Here is a 19,207-nt window from a genome sequence, read left to right on the forward strand (position 1 = left end):
CCCTAGCAAGCACTCATCAGCCAGCCAGCCATGCCCCAAACTGCACACTTTCCCCTTCCTGCATCAATGGAGCATTCACGCCTTTACCCTTGCATCAATGAGGACTTTAAAACTACCATTGGCATGTGGATCAAAATGCACAATTGACGCAGACTCCCAAAATTGGACACTTCTCCCTGTTGCGTCAATGGTGGCTGCTGTTGCAATTCTCCCAGGTGTTTAACACCATTTAACAATGCTAAGATTGTTTTTTAACAGACCCCAGAACTGTTGTTTTTAAATGGATACTGTTGTTTTTATGTTTTTAAATTTTGTATACTTTTTAAATGTTTACTGTTTTTAACTTTTGTAAACCGCCCAGAGAGCTTCGGCTATGGCACAGTTTATAAATGTAACAAATAAATAAATAAATATTGATGCTAGGAAGGGGGAAATACAGAATTTTGACAGCAGCTGCCGAGTGCTCTCTGGGCCAAGCCAAGCCTCAGAAGAGGCTCATGTAGCCTGGTGAGTAGGGGCAGATGGCAGTGGTGATGGGGCAAGTGCCCCCCAAGTCTAGCACAGGAGAGTTCGCTCACCCCTACCCTCACTAGCCTTTCCATATAATATCTCTCTCTCCCTTCGCAAGTTACAGTAAGCAATAGAGGGGAGCCCAAATCCCTTACCTTTGCATGCAAAAGGGGGAATCAAGGACAGGAGAGAGTCCACCTTGCTTGGACTACAACTCCCAGCATTCCTGGCTGGGCTGATGGAAGCTGAAGTCCAAAATGTCTGTAGGGCACCAGGTTGGATAAGGCAGAGATAGACAGTCCTTCATGCTCCTTAGCCATCTTCAGAACATGAAATGATGCTTCTGGACATGCTCAGAAAGGCTGCTCCCTGCCAGGATTATGGCAACAGTAGTTTTCTGAAAACTACAGCCTATATTTCAGATCAAAAATTGCAGGATTGCAAAATACGACCTCTTCTTTTATTTGGTGTAAAAAGAAATCCAGAGTTAATAATAATGTCGCTTCTGATTTATGTAAGATAGGGGGCTTGAATAGTCCCAGTGTCATGTAGTATAATCAGAAATAGTCTGGTATGGAATCAACAGTGGCTTAAAAGGATGAATAGAGCAATATTTGAAAAAGAAGCCAATCTTGGAGACAAAACCAGCAGGATCAAATTCAGGTTTCATAATTTGAAATGGAGCAATAGCATTTGTCCTCAAAAGTCCTGCTAATAACTGAAACACAACTAATATTGTAGCGGGGATGGGGGGCATAACCATTGTATGAGTATCCCACCTAACAGGAAGGTTATTCTTAAGAAAATCAACACTTGTTCGGAATGTAATGGAAGCTCTCCCGCACAACAAGACCTGCACAGAGATTTAATAGTAAAATATATTTTAAATGCATTTTTCTTATTATTTTTTAAATGTATTAATTACTTTCATTCTGAAATAATCCCAAAGTGGGGTAGGATATCAATAAAATACAAGTTAATCATACTATCAGTAACAATAAACCAATAAAACAAATCAGGGGAGGACGGACAGATAGGGTTTTACCTTTAAAGGCAGCCTAAAAATAATTTTAATAAATAAATATTTTACAAAGTGACACAGGTTCAATCAAAAGCCTGGGTGAACAAATAGGTCTTCATTTGGTACCAAAGCTTAGAATACTTGGTGCTGCCCATATCTGAGGGGGTGGGAATTCCATCACTGGGGTACCTGTACCAAGAATGCCTTTTCTCTGGTTGATGTGCATAAATTTTCTGACAAGTCTGACACCATCAAGAAAAGGCATCCCTGCTAGATCTTGAACTGGAGAAACATCTAAGCTGACCTGTGTTAAAGGGTTATATCCAATACTAGTCCTACATAAAGTAGACCCATTGAGATGAACTTACTCTAAGGCCATAGCTAGACCTAAGGTTTATCCCTGGATCGTCCAGGGGTCAAACCTGTTCATCTAGGTGACACACAGGGGATCCAGTGCTCAGGCAGGGGCGAACCCTGGATGATCCCAGGATAAACCTTTGGTCTAGCTGTGGACTAAGTAGGATACAAGCTGTACTGTTTAATTTGTAATTAGGATATATAAGAAGTTGGTCGATATTTTTACAATGCAGCTAGCACCAGCTAGTTGAGAAAATTCATCTACCCTATCCCTTTACTTCAAGTATGTAGCAGATAGGTAAAGGGGGCTTAGTGGAGACCCCCTTCTCCAAGTGTGTACTCCACTTGGAGACTGGTGCTGGAGCTATGATACCACAAATATCCACCCACCAAAAGCCCTGAAGAAAGATGACATACACTAAGTTCTAGAGCTTTTTTGTATTGACATGATACAAGTTCAGTGTCAGTGTAATCCTTGTCTAGGCATGGGCTATTCCAATCAAAGTCGATGCCAACATTGCATGAGTGCCATATCTGTTGAGAGAATTTTTAAGAGAAGGTGCCAGAATGGATGACACTGGTCCATCCAAAATTAGTTTGCTGTCCACTGGCATATCACTACTGATATAGTACCATGCCCACCATTGACGTAACCTACTTATAGTGGCAAGAAAAGGTTTGTGAACCCTAATGATAAGTATGGAAATTCATAGTTTTACCATGATAGCCTTCATGAATCAAAACCAGTCTTATTCTAAATATCCAATAGGGTTTATATTAACCAATTGTGTGTCTTGCGAAATAAAACAATGTATAAATCAGGCAAACAGTGACTACCTAAGAGTCAGGATATGTGCAAAAGTAAGTGAACCCCTGGTTACATCTACTCATTAAAAGGGAATAATCATAATCAGGTGTATAAGTAGTTAGGTAGATCTTCAGGGGTAAGTTTGGGAGGCCTCACCCTACAAAACAATTAGAGTTTGGTCTTCATCATACAGGTGTATGGAAACACATCATGTCACAATGAAGACATCTCTGAGACTTCAGAAAAGCAATTGTTGTTGCTCATCAGTCTAGAAAGGGTTACAAACCCATTTCTAAGGATCTGGGGCTCCACCAGTGTACTGTCCCAGGAGTATGCATCCTACCAAAATCTCTCCTAGAACATATCAATGTTAGTGTATCATCCAGGAAGTCAAAAGAACCCCAGAGTAACATCTAAGGATCTGCAGGCCACTCTCGCCTTGGCTAATGTGAATGTTCATGACTCAATGGTCAGAAAAAAACTGAACAAGAATGGTGTTCATGGGAGGATAGCCTGGTGGAAAATGCTGCTCTCTAAAAACAACATTGCTGCCTGTGTGAAGTTCACTAAAGGTCACATTAGACTTCTTGAACGAGTTAAAGCGAAAACCTTTTGGCCTCAATGAGAAATGTTATTTTTGGTAAAATAAAATAAAGAATATTGAGTTTGTACAGAAGAACCTCATCTCAATTGTCAAGTCCAGTGGTGGGAATGTGATGGTTTGGGCTTGCTTTGCTGGATGGTTTGCCATCATTGACACAACCATGAATTCTGCAATGTATCAGAAGATCCCAGAGGAAAATGTCAGGACATCTGTCCATGAGCTAAAGCTGAATCAAAAGTGGGTCTTCCAACAAGACAACGGCCCCGTTCAGACGACAGGCTAAACCACGCTGCTTAACCACAAAATGGTTAATGGAATGCTTAACCATGGTTAACAGTGTCATCTGACACATATTTTCCCTAACCATCTGCCCCGTTAACCACATTGGCCTGGTTCAGATGACCATATGAGCTTTGTGATTAACGTAATCATGGCCAGCTGTGGTTACGCAAAACAAATGCAAAACAGGTGCAGACAACACCATTAACACTTTTGTGGTTACATTTTCCTTAACCACAAAAGGGTTAAGTCCTCCATGGCCAAAATCATAGAGCCTGAAGTATAGAGAGGCCAACATTGCCACGGCTGCTCTATCCTTGGGGCTCCGTGCCCAGTATAGAGGGCGAGGGGTTTATTTTAAATGCCTATCGGGGGGTGGCTGGGCTGGGGGGAGGGCGAGGGGTTTATTTTAAATGCCTATCGGGGGGTGGCTGGGCTGGGGGGAGGGTGAGGGGTTTATTTTAAATGCCTATCGGGGTGGCTGGGCTGGGGGGAGGGCGAGGGGTTTATTTTTAAAAAACAACTCGCTTTTCCACAGGAGCGCTGCTGTCTCTCCCAAAAATCCTTTCAAAATGGCGGCTGCAACATGTTCCGCCCTCCAGGCATGTTGTGCTCCGCATGTGCATAGAATGAGGGGGTGGGCACTTCCAGTGCAGTATAACTTCCGTTACAGAGTTGCCTAAGTAGGCAGGGCCGCTCTAGCCAGTGGGCTCTATGGCCGCTCTGGTCTGCTGATTGATATGTTCGCCATTTCATGTTTCGCAATAGTTTTTGGAGTGATTTTTGCTCTTCTTAGCAGAGCATGCTTACAATAGAGCTTTTTAAATCCCCGCTTGCAACTTCCCCACACAAAGCATCCATTTCTCCTACCTTGTTGAAGTGCTATTATACCCCTCAGGTTCTGATTACTGTGGCGGCACTGCCTGATGATGCAGCTAGCGCAGCTGTCCCAGAAGGTTTCCGCCTCCCCTGTGATGACTGTAGAGGTATAGCAAGCAGAAATCAAAACAGAGCGATGCATGGTTGTAATTGCTGATTTCATTGGTGCCTGCTCTCAAATGATGGCTCCTAACACTAGCGTTGCTGGGATACAGGGTGGATCAGTTGGAGGAATCATGTGCTTAACCACAAAACCTAACCACAAAACTTAACCACAAAAGCGTTAAAAGTGTTGTCTGCAAGCATTCTGCATGTGGTTAGTGTTAACCACAGCTGAACATGGTTAAGCTAACCACAAAGCCCAGAGTGTCGTCTGAACCAGGCCAATGATCCTAAACATACAAGCAGATTTACAAAAGAATGGCTACAAAAGAAGAAACTCCATGTTTTAGAATGGCCTAGTCAAAGTCCAGACCTAACCCTCATCAGAATGTTGTGGCAGGACCAGGAGTGAGCTGTTCATGCAAGGAAGTCTGCAAATGTCACTGAGCTGAAGCAGTTCTATAAGGAGGAATGGGCCAAAATTCCTCAAAACAGATGTGAGAGACTGACCAATAGTTACAAGAAACACTAACTTGATGTTATTGCTGCTCAAGAGGGTGCCACCAGGTACTGAATCTAAAGGTTCACATACTTTTTTGGACAAGGATATTGAATGCTAAATCTGTTGTGGAGAAATAAATGTAGAAAAATCATCATGTTTGTGGCTCATTTGTTTAATCAGGTTATCTGTTGTTCTTTATCTATGATTATGGGGTGTAAGGTATAGGTTTTAGCAAGACCATTGAGGCCTTGCAAGTTGTAGTTAGATTTAATTAGAACTAATTTGAAAAGTCAGAATCTGTGCAAGCTTATGTCTGTCAGCGTTCTTAGGGAAAGAGTTGAAGGGAGTAGTTACACACACATACTTGCCTCAACCTTGAGGCTGCAAGACTTCTCTGGGAACCTGAAGGTGGGGTGCTTTTCTGAACGAGTCACTCAGATTGTAACATCATCTTGGTGGGCTGAGCAGTGCCGCCCTGTTTAGGCAAGGGCATGGTTTATGGGCCAGAACCCCCACCTGTTCAGTGGTTTGAATGTGGCCTACACCTCCCTTTATAAGCTGGAGCAAAGGCGAGGAGCCTTTCTCTGCAGATTGAGGCAGCGGGAAGCTCCCTGTGCTAAATCAGCAGCACAGGACTTCTTGTGTCTGAGATTTTACCTTCCCTGTAATCTTGTTTAGGCTGTGGCCATGTTCCCTGAGTTACCAACAAATGATCCATGATTGGACTAGATCCCTAGGCATGGCTGGTTAAGCCTTTCAAGAATGTCCCATTGTAATTGCCTGAAGGATTGTATCAGGAATCTTTCCCATCCCTTGGTTGGGTTTGGAATGTGTTTTTGGAACCACTGTTCCAAAATATTAACATATTATTATTAACATATTATTATTATAGACAACATATTAAACCATGGATAGGCCTCTAACCCCTTTGAAGCAAATGGTTAGTGAGCATGTTTAAATCATGGTTATGTAGCCACCATGGTTAGGAATTGGTCACCCAACATGCTAAGTCATGGTTCACATGACACGCTAAGCCATAATGTTTAGTTCAAAATGCTTAACCACCATTGCTTAGTGTGCCATCTGAACAGGGCCAATGTTACACTCCAGTCCAGGAAGGTTGAAACGAATCAATCTTTGATTGATCGGAGTCATTCCAACAATCCAGCAAAGGCCTAAATAGAGTACTACAATCACTCCAATTCATCTGCATTGCTGGAACCTGCTTCTTTCTCTCCTTTCCCAGAATTCCACTTTGTTAATATGATACTGCTCTTTTAAGCAAAACAATCAGCAAATGCAACACTTAAGGCAAACTGTAAATTAACAGAAGATTAAAACAGACTAATTTTGGCATTAGGTTCTTGGCATATTAGAATGGACAAGCCTCCTCCCACAATTTCAGTTGTTAGAGAGGTATGGCATATAATATCATGTCTATTACAGTTTGATCCATTTTCTCATGCTCAATTGTCCTTATAGGGAAATCCAGATTGAAAAATTGGAAAGAAAACGTTTTTGTGTTGGACTTGGATTGATTTTTATCCTGGATCAATTATTGGGTCTGGACAACAAATTTTTGTCATTTCCTGGCTTGCATGCCAAATACAATTTACCCTGCAACTGACTACAACTGAATGTCAATACTCGCAATTCAGACTACAACTGAATGTCAATACTTGCAATTGCAACATTTGTTAAAATCAAGATTTGGACCAGCTGCTTTTACAATTTCAGTCTCCATTGTTGTTGGAAACACTCATAGTGGTTGATCAATCACATCAACTCGTGATTCATATATATAAATACTTGTTATCAGTAAATAAATATGATATTCAGGAATGGAATGGAGAATTGGATCACCACATTTTGCCTAATCAATGGATTGTGGTTTTAACATCTGTACCTGAAGTACCTATGGACCTTGGGCTACATCTCATTCAGCAAAAAATCTTGTTTCAGGTTTCAATGTCTCTTTAAAAAGGCTTGTTTCTGCACATAATTATTGGAGATGAAATACACCTAATGCTTCTTTCAACCATATGTTTTGCAATGCCCAATAGTTGTCTCCATTTGGGAGAAGGTTATAATATGGATAAACTTTGTACTGGAACACTCTTTAATAATGAATGATGTGCATGTCCTCCTAAACTGTTTCCTGGTTTCCTGGAAGTTAACGTGTGGTCAGCACAAATGGTTTTTCCAAGCTCTTTTGAAAGGTAAAAGAATAATATTACAGCATTGGAAGGACAAATGCTCACCTCTTTTTAATGCAATGGACTGAGGACCTAATAACACTATCAACATTTGAGCGGGTGGTAATATTGGCGCCACTTGTATTTGGTCTGCTTTTGTTGAAGTTTATGCATAATCTATCTTTTTTAAATATCTTGTATCTAATAGAATACTGCTATTTTTATGCATGTTTTATTTGTTTTTTTCTCTCTTCACAATCTGTTTTGTTTTACTTTGTTATAACAACAACAACCAGACAAATTATTTTTCACATGAATAGGGGTAACCATCTTTGCAGCATGGCAACCATGCTTATCCTTCCCTAATTGGTTATGCAATGTCATGACACCATACTCATAATGCAATCCCCAAGTGGCTGGGATCATAGAGAGATAAAGAAGAAACCTTTAAAAAGACACACACACACACCCAAAAAAATTGTGCCGAAAGAGCAGCAAACAAATAGTGTGGATGTGTACAGTATTGGGAGGTGTCAGGAGGGGCATTTTGTGCCCCCTGAAAGTCCTTTTTGGTCCAAAAATAATTCACAGGTGAAAATTCAATGCAGGCTTATTAAACTGTAATTGCCCCTTAAGATTTAGAGAGCTTTAGCAACAGAGCGGTTTACAACACAGGCAAATCATCACAACAATCCTTTGTTGTTCAGAATATGTTCCCCACCCCCTCCTGCTGTAATAAGCTGTACAAGAGCTTCACACCTGGGACCAATTCTGGTCTATGCATTATTGGAAGATGCATGGGTTTGTGCTTACCAAAGCTCTCTGGAAAGGACTCTCATGAAAGGGTGGGTGTGTTGTATATAATGGAACAATATTAGACATATCTCACGGTCTGAATTGCTTGGGGGATCGATTGTTATGTAACGCCTCTGGGAAACCTTCTACTCAAAAGTAGGTCAGGTACCAGGAGTGTTAGCTGAGAAGTTACTTATTTATTGGGATCAGCTGTTCCCAGTTTCAGGAAGTTCAAGACTCAGCAGCTGCTTTGTGACCAAAGCTCTAACTGCTTAACAAAAGCTGCCTATTAAGTCTTTTAAAAAATGGAATTAAAATGAGGGCGCTTGAATTATTGACCCCCAGAGATTGCAATGTATGCTTTATAGCATGTTCTCTCTCATGCACTTACTTTTCCTTTACATTTTTACACATGCACAAAATACTGTTGATGCATGGAATGTTTGGGTAAGTTATTTCCTTTTCTGAATCGGCTAGAAGAAAGCTAACAAAACAAAGCAAGAAAGCCATTATTATTATTTTCCTATTTGGATGGTCGCCTGATCAGCCATGAATGGAATCAATCTGCAGACCTCCAGGAGCTGTGTTGGACCTTTGCACTCTTGAAAAATATTGCCTTGGACTCAAGCAGTCCTATAGTGGCTAGGTTTACACGACATGCTAACCCACAATAAGTGTTTTAATGTGGGATGTTGTTGCAACATAGTGTTGATGATGATGATGATGATCAGTGGGTTAGTGTGTTGTCCAGACCCAGGACATTTTCACAGGATGGCTTGTTAACTAAACAACCCAACAACAAACCATGGGTTCTCAAGGTGGCTTGTTCAAGAAAAAAACCCACACTGCATGGTTATCAAGCCACCCTGTAGAAAATGTCCTGGGTTCAGACAACATGCTATCTCCTGGTTCGGCAAAAAACTCACAGTTCAACAACAACCCATAATCAATCACTGAGTGTGGGTTAGCATGTTGTGTGAACCCAAGCCAGATCTACGCTAAGCAGGATATGACACTTTGAAAAACTTTTGAAAACTGTAGCTGGAGTGTGTCCTGGGCCCCAACAGTTGTCACTGTTGTTATAAACCGTTTTAAAGCTGTAGTGTAAATCCTGCCCTTGTTCTACTCCCGCCACTTGTGCATTGGGTTACTGAGTGTTCCTATACCCATATAATTTCCTCTTCATATTATCACCATCTGGCCTGGTCCACTCATGCAGCTGAATAAGATGGCAGAATACACCTACAACATTTATATTCCTCTATGTGTTTTTCAGACCTTGCAAGCAGCAAAGTAGCTCAGCAGAGAGCAGAACGACCCAGATGCCTTCTTCTCAACATGCTAGTTCTGTTTGTTTTAACATCAGGAAGCATTAAAATGGTATCCCCCACCAAAAATATGAAGTGGTATGGCCTACTTTACCTCTCCAAGGTTCTAATTCCGCTGCATGTGTAGACCAGATATTTATGGAGTATTCGTGCCTGTCACATTGTGTAAATGGCTATTTACATAACATGACCTCACAGGAAATGCCACAGCCACCATTTTGTGCAAGATGACTGCAATGGCACCAACCTCACACAGAAGGCCTTGCCTAGCACATCCTTCTCAAGCCAAGTGCCACCTCTTGAAAAGCCTGAGGAAAAGGTAAAAACAACACAACCTTTCCCCTACATGTGACGGAACAAGGTAAAAGGTTTTGAAAAATAGGTTCTATTGTTGAGGTACTGAACTGCAAGTGTATTGGTAGATGTTTTTACACTGCGTAAAATAGCAGGTAATAAATCCTAGCTGACACGTGGCTTGTGGTAACATAACACAAAGTAAAGTTTATTGAAATTGAACAGATTTTTGGAATTTCAATTTAGATCAAACCTGCTTGTTTTTATATTTAAAACAATCCCAAGTCCCTTAAAATCCTGTCTCTTCTCACTCCTCACACACCAAACACTCTCAAGAAGCACAAGCCTCAGACACTCCGCAAGAATAATAATCAGAATTAGAATCAGATAAGACAAGACAAGCTTCACAATCCCCTCAGCCAAACTATTTATATTCCTCCCACCCCCTTTCTGACAGCATCACTAGCCATACCCACTCAGTCAAATATTCCACACTCGCTAGATACAAACCCAGACATACCTAAGGGGTATTTGAGTCAGCAACTCATTCTGGTTGCTGACTTGGAGCTAAGCAGAAGCAGGGAAGAGCAGCTGGCCCAGCTCAAGGAGGAGCTAGAAAAGTAAGCCAGATTCCCAGGGAGCGAGCGAACAGGAAGAGCAAACAGGAGTTTGGCAGGGGGAGTTCGGCAGGGGAGGCCAAGGGGGAGGCCTCTAAAAAATAATAATAATAATAATAATAATAATAATAATAATAATAATAATAATAAAAATAAATAAATAAAATAAAAATAAAAAAGAGGTGGGGGAAAAAAGAAAAGCATAAAGAGAAAAAAAAACCGACAAAACCACCACCAAACAAAAGCAAAAAAACCAAAAGATTACTTTCCCTTAAGACATCCTCATATAGTTGTGTACCTTCAGAGAGGACACAACAAAGCAAAGGCAATTCTACTATAATCAAAAAGGGGAAAAACAAAAGCAGAAATCGACATTATGGATGGAAAGGAGTCCCTAGAGGTAGTGACCTGCAAAGGGTGTGCAATGTTCGTGTTTCTGCCTGAGCTCAACATGGCGTATACCTGCAACAAGTGCAAGCTGGTGGCACTTTTGGAAGAAAAAGTGAGGGGACTTGAGCAGCGAGTGTCCACCCTCCAAGGAATAAGAGAAGTCGAGGAGTTCTTAGACCGAACGGTGGAACTACAACAGCAACAAGAAGCACATGAGATTGAAGAACAACAGCCAGCTGAAGCAGAAGTGGAGTATGCTGAGGGGAGGAAAGCCAATGAAGAGGAAACTCCCTGGAAAAGAGTGACAGTTAGAAGAGGAATTAGAGGGCGTTCTGCACCGGTGGAGCCATTGCAGTTAAGCAACCGCTTTCAGCTTCTGGAGAATGAGACTGAAGGACAGTTTGCAGAGGAAGAAGTACAGGAGGCACCATGCAACAGTGACCAAGAGACAGAAGGTAGGTCAACCAAGAAGAAGCGAAGAGTAGTCATTGTAGGAGACTCCCTGCTGCGTGGGATTGAAACCCAAGTATGTCGTGAAGACCCATGGACTCGCCAGGTGTGCTGTCTCCCTGGAGCACAGATTAGAGATGTGACTGAAGGGTTACCGAAGCTCATAAAGCCCACGGACACATACCCCTTTCTTCTCATCCATGTGGGAACAAATGATGTCGCCAAGCAGAGCTACAAAGAAATCATTTCAGACTTTGAAGTTCTGGGAAGGAAACTGAAGAACTTTGGGGCCCAGGTAGTTTTCTCATCCATCCTCCCGGTTCTTGGAAGAGGATTAGAAAGGGAAAGAAAAATACTCCGGATGAACGACTGGCTTCGAAAGTGGTGCCGTCGTGAGAGTTTTGGATTCTGGGACCACGGGCTACGCTACTTGGAACATGGACTGCTGGCAAGGGATGGGTTGCACCTCACAAGGGCTGGAAAGAATGAGTTTGGCCACAGCATGAAGAACTTCATCAGGAGGGCTTTAAACTGAATCTTGTGGGGGTGGGAGACGTAAATTTTGAGGCAACAATGGATGAAGGCCAATGCACCACAGTACAGAGAACAGCTCCAACAGAGTCCCAAAATAGTGTCTGAAACAAGGTAGGAACAAAGCCAGACTATAAAACACATGGTCTTCGATGTCTATATACTAATGCCCAGAGCATGGGAAACAAACAGAATGAACTTGAACTCTTATTACATGAAGGCAAATACGACTTGATAGGTATAACTGAAACTTGGTGGGATGACTCCCATGACTGGAATATAGCAATTGAAGGATATAACTTGTTCAAAAAGAACAGAAGAAATAGAAAGGGAGGTGGAGTTGCACTATATGTTAAAAATACCTATCCCTGCACAGAAATACAGGCGGATGAGATTGGGAGCCCCGTCGAGAGCGTCTGGATTAAAATAAATGGGGCTAGGAATAAAAAGAATATGATAATCGGAGTCTACTACCGACCACCCAATCAAGGAGAAGACGAGGACGAAACTTTTGAGAAACAAATTGCCAGTGTTTCAAGGAAGTGTGATGTAGTAGTGATGGGGGACTTCAATTACCCTGATATCTGTTGGGAGACCATTTCTGCCAAAAGCGGCCCTTCCAAGAAATTCCTGACATGTATGGGTGATAACTTTCTCCTACAGAAAGTGGTGGAAGGAACTAGAGGGTCAGCAATCCTTGACTTGTTATTGACCAATAGGGATGACTTAGTGGATAAAGTGGCAGTTACGGGAACTCTGGGGGAAAGTGACCACGTCATACTTGAATTCTTGATTATGAAGGAGACAAAAGTCGAGCGTAGCCATACACGTACTCTGGATTTTAGGAAAGCTGATTTTAATAAACTCAGAACTATAATAAGTAAGGTCCCGTGGCAAGGGAGCCTAAAAAGAAAAGGAGTGCAGGATGGGTGGGAGTATCTAAAAAATGAAATTTTAAAGGCACAGTTACAAACAATTCCAACAAGGAGAAAAGATAGAAGACAACAGAGGAAACCAATGTGGCTCCACAAAAAGCTTATTGATGAACTGAAAACAAAAAGGGATACATATAGGAAGTGGAAGGAAGGCCAGGCTACAAAAGAAGAGTACAGACAAGTGGCGCAGAAGTGCCGAAATGGCGTCAGGAAGGCTAAAGCTGTGAATGAGCTGAGATTAGCGAGGGATGCTAAAAGCAATAAAAAGGCTTTCTTCAGATACGTGAGTAGTAAAAGACAGAGGAAAGAAATGGTGGTTCAACTGCTTAATGAGGATGGCAAATTGATAACAGACGACAAACAAAAGGCTGAAGTGCTCAATTCCTACTTTGCCTCGGTCTTCTCCCAAAAGCGGATCTATGACCCCCCTGGAAAAAGTGAAGCAGAAGTTGAGGGGGCAGGATTGCAGTTTGAGATTGATAAACAAATGGTCAAAGAACACCTAATTTCCTTGAATGGTTCAAATCCCCAGGGCCCGATGAACTGCATCCAAGAGTAATGAAGGAGCTAGCGGAAGAACTCTCAGAACCTTTGTCTATTATCTTTGCAAAATCATGGAAGACGGGTGAGGTGCCGGACGACTGGAGGAGGGCTAACGTTGTCCCTATCTTCAAAAAGGGCAAAAAGGAGGAACCTGGGAACTACAGACCAGTCAGCCTGACATCCATCCCTGGGAAAATTCTGGAGCAGATTATAAAGAAGTCAATCTGTAAACACCTTGAAATCAATGCAGTGATTACTAGAAGCCAACATGGATTTGTCAGGAACAAATCCTGTCAGACTAATTTGATCTCATTTTTTGATAGGATAACCTCCCTTGTGGACTGTGGGAATGCTGTGGATGTCATATATCTTGACTTCAGCAAAGCTTTTGACAAAGTACCACATGACATTCTGATTAACAAACTAGCTAAAAGTGGGCTAGATGGAACAACTATTAGGTGGATCCACAGTTGGCTACAGAATCGGACTCAAAGAGTACTTATCAATGGAACCTTCTCAAACTGGGGAGAGGCAACGAGTGGGGTGCCGCAGGGCTCAGTCCTGGGCCCAGTGCTCTTCAACATTTTTATTAATGATTTGGACGAGGAGGTGCAGGGAACGCTGATCAAATTTGCAGATGACACCAAATTGGGTGGGATAGCTAATACCCTGGAAGACAGAAACAAACTTCAAAGTGATCTTGATAGGCTGGAGTGCTGGGCTGAAAACAACAGAATGAAATTTAATAGGGATAAATGCCAAGTTCTACATTTAGGGAATAGAAACCAAATGCACAGTTACAAGATGGGGGACACTTGGCTCAGCAATACTACAAATGAGAAAGATCTTGGAATTGTTGTAGATCACAAGCTGAATATGAGCCAACAGTGCGATATGGCTGCAAGAAAGGCAAATGCTATTTTGGGCTGCATTAATAGAAGTATAGCTTCCCAATCACGTGAGGTACTGGTTCCTCTCTATTCGGCCCTGGTTAGGCCTCATCTAGAGTATTGCGTCCAGTTCTGGGCTCCACAATTCAAGAAGGATGCAGACAAGCTGGAGCGTGTTCAGAAGAGGGCAACGAGGATGATCAGAGGTCTAGAAACAAAGCCCTATGAAGAGAGACTGAAAGAACTGGGCCTGTTTAGCCTGGAGAAGAGAAGATTGAGGGGAGACATGATAGCACTCTTCAAATACTTAAAAGGTTGTCACACAGAGGAGGGCCAGGATCTCTTCTCGATTCTCCCAGAGTGCAGGACACGGAATAACGGGCTCAAGTTAAAGGAAGCCAGATTCCGGCTGGACATCAGGAAAAACTTCCTGACTGTTAGAGCAGTGCGACAGTGGAATCAGCTACCTAGGGAGGTTGTGGGCTCTCCCACACTAGAGGCATTCAAGAGGCAGCTGGACAACCATCTGTCAGGGATGCTTTAGGGTGGATTCCTGCATTGAGCAGGGGGTTGGACTCGATGGCCTTGTAGGCCCCTTCCAACTCTGCTATTCTATGATTCTATGGGGACAGAAAGGTGGGTATCGCCACAATGACCTTCCTGGAAATTCTCGGGCTGCCATTTTGCACAACAATGGCAGCTCAAGGCTTGGAGAATCATGTGCAGTGCCATTGACTGGGCCACACAGCAGCAGCAGCAGCGGCTCACTGAGCGACTGCCAAGGCCAGACCCAGGTGAGTTCACCCATCCCTAAACTTGACCATGGGCCCTTAAAAACCCCGAGCCAGTACTGCATGTAGGCAACATGTACCCCTTGCTATTCTCTTACATGTCTTGCCCCATCCCTGCAGGAGTTAGCCAGGTGACCCTAGTGCATGGCAGCCACACCCCTAATCATTAACCATGATTTACATCCACTTTCAAGAGCTGCAGGGTTTACTACTACTCCCTGCTGTCGTACCTCCCTTCCAGATCTCTCCTCGAGTATGTTTAAGAAGCATTAAAATTAAGCCACTAGAATCAACTAACAGCCGCAAAGGGTGCCATTGGCTACTCATTATTATAAAGACACCGAGAAAATGTTGCCAAATAGGATGCTGCCCTTCTGCCTTCACTTTGTACTTAACAGACTTTGGGACCATTTAAAAAGGTAAGAGCCTGTGCCGTTGCCTACAATCACTCATTTTTGCCAAGCACTAAGCAATAAAACAATAAATGTCAGTAAAGATTTTACAGCCCCGGAATATATGGAATCACTAGGCTGGGACCTCTTACGTCCTTGGAGCGCCAACATAAACCTTTCCACAATTGGGTTCAGTCCAGAGTATTTATTTGCTTGGCTGCTTCTCCATGGGCAGGTACAGCTGGCAGATGTAGACTGTAGCCATGGCCAAAGGTACCTTGGGTATTCTAGACATTTGTCCAAACTGACTTTTAAAAAAAAACACCTTCAGGCAATTCTGGACTTAAAGAGCTTTGGCAGCAGATTCTCACCAGCTCTGCAGGAAACTCCCTCAGCAATGTTGTAAAGGTAACCATGAATGCCACAAATATAGGTTAGGTGGCATATTTTAGCAGACGCAGATTTTCTGGAACCTATGTGCAATGCTAAAGCCCATCAGCTCTTCGTCTTAGGGTGGCCACGTGTACTATTTTACTATCCCCATGCAAGGTAGGTTAAAGCAGAGTGATCCATGACAGGCTTTGGGGAAGTAGTCTGTAATCTCAATAGCGGGATGGAAGGGGACATGCAGCACTCCAGATCATGGTGGACTACAACTCCCAGCAGCCCTAGCCAGCATTACCAGTCGAACAAACTTTGGAAGATCACATGTTCCTCAGCCCTGCTCTATCAGATAGGGCTTCCGTGCCAAGCCCTGTGATGACCTCTGTTCCTGCCGCTGGCTCCTAGTTCTCTCCTTGGCACGGAAAAACACCAAGGAGGTAAGGTTGGTAAACTATCCTGGGCAAATATTCCTACCATGTCTTGCAGCAAATGTCCTGACTTGAAAAAAAGAGACCTAACCATGCCTTCCCCCTTGTGCAATTCTGACTGCAATGAGAAGGGATAGTGGGGACCCATTTTCTGCCCCCTTTGTCATGTCACCATCACCCTACATCCATTGGAAGGCAAAATGAGAGTGTGTGGGGGGGGGGGTGTCCCTGCATGATTTAGAACCTGTGGTTTGCCCTGCACTTCCCTAAGTTAGACTGCTGTCCTCAAGTTGTGTCCCATTGCTAAAACTGAAGTAGGATTCAGTTGCCAAACAGGCCGGCTCCTGTATTTGAAAGCGGTGGGATATCTTGTCCTTTGCCTCAATCCGATTTTCCAGGCACTGTTGGAAAATCGCAGATGGGCACAATCATTCTGGAAATGTGTTATTTCCACAAAAGATGATCCAAAGCAGAGTGTGACTAGATCCTGCTAAGCTGCATTGAGAATGATTATACACATTTTGGAATTTGCCATTAGATACATACAAGCCCGTTTTAAGATGCCATAAACCACACTGGATGTATGAGATGAGCATGTGGTTTAATTTTTTTTTTTGAACTATAAATAAATAAATATCAGAAATGAAGAAAGACCAAGAAGAACTTTCATAATTAAACACATATTGATGCCTTTGTCTCCAGGAAAGCTAATCATGGCAGGATGCCACTTCAACATGTGGCAGCATTTGCTTATAACTGGGTCTGTTCACTGATTAAAGAGTGTGGGTTGATTAATCATCTGAGTTTCCACTGATTGATTAATGGATCCATTAAATTTAAATGAATTTGCATATTACCAAAGCCCCAATATACATGCATTATTCCCCCAGATATTGAAGGAGGTGTATAATATACTTTCATAAACAAGTATGCCAACAAAGTACCACAAGGGTGCTGTATAGGCATGAACAAAATGGTCCATGCACATATTCTAGTTGGATGAGGAGCTGTGTGTGCAAACAGTAAATTAGTGCAGAACATGGCTGCCACTTTCCCCCCAGAATGCCCTGGACCTGGCATGGTTCCATGACATTCTGATGTCAACTGTTGTAGTCTCCACGGGCAGTGGTATCATTTTCCTCTAGCATGTCCTGGGTGTATAATTATTATTTTAAATATTTCTACCCTGCCTTTCTATGGATCATATCCATTTCTTATTCAATGTAGTAACTAAGCTTGTAAACAGAGGATACCAACCTCACCTGGAAGATTTCCTGCTACGCATCAACTTCAATAATTACTACAAGGCTAACTGAACTTTTATAACTGAACTTTTTGTGAACCGCCCAGAGAGCTTCGGCTATTGGGCAGTATAAAAATGTAATAAATAAATAAATAAATAAGGCAGCACATTGTGTCAGTCCAGGGCAGGGGTGGGTGGGTGGAGAGAGAAAGAGATTTGTTCATTCATTTCTGGTTGTCATTAGGGAGCACCATTTTGTTGCCATTTTTCCTCCCAGAATACTCTGGGACAATGTTAAAAATTGCAGCCTCCCATAGCCAGCTGTTGCAGTTGAGCTAAAAACCCTGGAGCAATATAGTTCCACCATAGAGCTCTAGTACATGATCTAAAACCAAGGCATGAGAGAGAGAGAGAGAGAGAGAGAGAGAGAGAGAGAGAGAGAGAGAGAGAGAGAGAGAATTAAAACAAGAAGGACCACTGTTACTGCTGCTCCCATTGTAAGCCCCGTCACTCCATAAATCTCCCCCACAAACCTTTGGGAGTGCAATTTCTAAACCACCCCACTCTCAAGGCTAAAAAAAAGACTCACATGAGAACTAACCCTTCATTTCCTTTGTTTTTAACAAGACTTAACTGTAGCTAGCTTTTGTTGGATTGTGCCTTATGCCAATGTGGCCAGAGATTCCTTTAATTGAAAGTTGCCAGGCCACTGATATAGTAGTAGATGTTCACCCTCGTTCTCAGTGACCTATGGAGATTCTGTGATGTTTTACCTTCATGCATTTTCCCTACTGCCAGATTATTGCCTAGGCATCTCCAAATCAAATACATGACATAGACCCACCCAAGGAGACTGGGTACATTATGCACCTTGCCGGGAAAATAGAAAATACATTATGCACCCTGCCCACAGAGAAGTGGGCAAGAGCTATCTTTTCTCCCATGTCTCCTGCAGGTGTAACAATATAGACTGTGGAAGCAAAGTGCTTAGGATGTGCGAATCAGCAAAACTTGAGCTCGCCAGAGTTCAAATTCCGTCTCGATGCTCATTCTGACTCGAGTCCATATCAGATTGAGATCTTATTTTTTCTTTTCTTTATTTCCCCTTTTTTCTTTGCATGAAATCCATGTGTATTTTTGTGCACGTTTCCCCAAATATATGTATCAATTGTGCACATCTTTGAAATGCACCGCATTCTTCTCTCATTGCTTAAAGCAAATTTGCGTGCATTTTCAAAAGTACATGTTTTTTCATGCACATTTCTCAAATGCATGCATATTGTGAATCACATGTTTTTTGGGGTGCACGAATTGCAAGCTCAGGAATTCGACCACAGATTGCATAGAATCATAGAATCATAGAATAGTAGAGTTGGAAGGGGCCTATAAGGGCATCGAGTCCAACTCAATCTGGAAGTGGGGACTGGATAAAACCTGATCAAAACCGAACTAGCACCATAGGGCAGCATGACACTGGCAGTTCTATTCTGAATTCCTTTTCTAATAAAGCCTAGCATGGAGTTTGTCTTCTTTACAGTGGCCACACACTGGGATAGCTCCTTGTATAGCTCCTTTAGAGTTCTGACTGGTTCTGACTGAAACCCAGAGCAGATGTACCACCCCACTGACATCGGAGTCACCAGCCTCCACTGATTATTACCACAACCTAAACGCTTCAATAATAAATAGAGACAAAGAATCTCACTGCTCAGCAACTCCCAGCAACACTTACTAGCAGTGAGGGCATTGGCTAGTTGCCTCTGCTCCAGAGAGACAACAACAATACATTTAAATTAAATCTGTAGTTGAGCTTTTATGGTGCTACTCTTGTACCAATGGCTACCCTCTTGCTTGTGTTTTGTGCTGGATCAGGCCCAGTCACATTCATCATGGATTCAAAAAGGACTTTGCTTTCAGCAAGCCAAGTAGTCTCAAATGG

This window comes from Elgaria multicarinata, chromosome 7 (assembly GCF_023053635.1).
Source record: "Elgaria multicarinata webbii isolate HBS135686 ecotype San Diego chromosome 7, rElgMul1.1.pri, whole genome shotgun sequence".
NCBI classification, from domain to species: Eukaryota; Metazoa; Chordata; class Lepidosauria; order Squamata; family Anguidae; genus Elgaria; species Elgaria multicarinata.